Genomic DNA, 1,415 nt, shown 5'->3' on the forward strand with positions numbered 1-1,415 from the left:
CGGTCTACAACTCAGCAAGAAGACAATTATATTAGAGTCTCTGTTAGAAATAGATGCCTAGGTCCTCAACTGGCAGCTCTTTAAATGGTACCAAAGCGCCAGTGTCAACGTCTACAGTGAAGAGGCGACTCGGGATGCTGGCCTTCTAGGCAGAGTGGCAAAGAAAAAGCCATATCTGAGACTGGCCAATAAAGAAAAAATTGATATGGGCAAAAGAACACAGACATTGGACAGAGGAAGATTGGAAGTGTTATGGACAGACGAATCAAAGTTTGAGGTGTTTGGATCACACAGAAGAACATTAGTGAGACGCAGAACAGGTGAGAAGATGCTGGAAGAGTGCCTGACGCCATCTGTCAAGCATGGTGGAGGTCATGTGATGGTCTGGGGCTGCTGTGGTGCTGGTAAAGTGGGAGATTTGTACAAGGTCAAAGGGATTTTAGATAAGGAAGGCTATCACTCCATTTTGCAACGCCTATCCCCTGTGGACAGCTTGATTGGAGCCAGTTTCCTCCTACAACAGGACAATGACCCAAAGCACACCTCCACATTATGCAAGAACTCTTTAGGAAGAAGCAGGCAGCTGGTCTGCTGTCTGTAATGGAGTGGCCAGCGCAGTCACCAGATCTCAACCCCATTGAGCTGCTGTGGGAGCAGCTTGACCGTATGGTACGCAAGAAGTGCCCATCAAGCCAATCCCACTTGTGGGAGGGCTTCAGGAAGCGTGGGGGGGGACATTTCTACAGATTACCTCAACACATTAACAGCTAGAATGCCAAAGGTCTGCAATGCTGGAACTGCTGCAAATGGAGCATTCTTTGACGAAAGCAAAGTTTGAAGAACAAAATTAATATTTCAAATAAAAATCATTATTTCTAACCTTGTCAATGTCTTGACTATATTTTCGATTCATTTTGCAACTCATTTGATAAATAAAGGGTGAGTTTTCATGGCAAACACGAAATTGTCTGGGTGACCCCAAACTTTTGAACGGTAGTGTATATATATGTGTGTGTGTGTGTGTGTGTGTGTGTGTGTGTGTGTGTGTGTGTGTGTGTGTGTGTGTGTGTGTGTACCTGGCTCTGCAGGTCGATGTTCCTCACACCTCAGCCAGTGAATCCAGAGCTTTACTGGGATCCACAGTGAAGACTCTCCACTGGTTGGTGACCACTGCTGTAACGTATGATTGTGAAAACACGTTCTGTTATTAAACACTTGATGAACAGATGTGATGAAGATAAAAAGTGAAACTGTGAGTTAACTCTGTGAATTAGTCCTTTGAAGGCTCTTTGTTCCAGACCTGCTGTTCACATCTGTCTCTGGGGATCCAGTGAAAACACAGTCACTGACTGTAAAATAATATGAATGAATAATATAAATGTTGCTGAACACTGTTAGGATTTTAATAATATAAT

General features: G+C 43.8%; 1 long non-coding RNA gene across 3 annotated transcripts in view; it reads right to left on the minus strand.

The window, feature by feature from the left end:
* Positions 1–1,415, minus strand: part of LOC124855000 — a 9,700-nt gene that overhangs the window by 6,897 nt on the left and 1,388 nt on the right. The window contains exons 2-3 of one of the 3 annotated variants that reach the window (XR_007034929.1): positions 1,301–1,319; positions 1,077–1,173 (exon numbers count right to left, since the gene is read on the minus strand). This is a non-coding gene — a long non-coding RNA (uncharacterized LOC124855000). The remainder of the gene's footprint in view (positions 1–1,076; positions 1,174–1,300; positions 1,320–1,415) is intronic. The other 2 variants (XR_007034928.1, XR_007034930.1) reach the window with 2 other exon arrangements.

Source organism: Hippoglossus stenolepis, chromosome 2, assembly GCF_022539355.2.
Source record: "Hippoglossus stenolepis isolate QCI-W04-F060 chromosome 2, HSTE1.2, whole genome shotgun sequence".
Classification (NCBI taxonomy): domain Eukaryota; kingdom Metazoa; phylum Chordata; class Actinopteri; order Pleuronectiformes; family Pleuronectidae; genus Hippoglossus; species Hippoglossus stenolepis.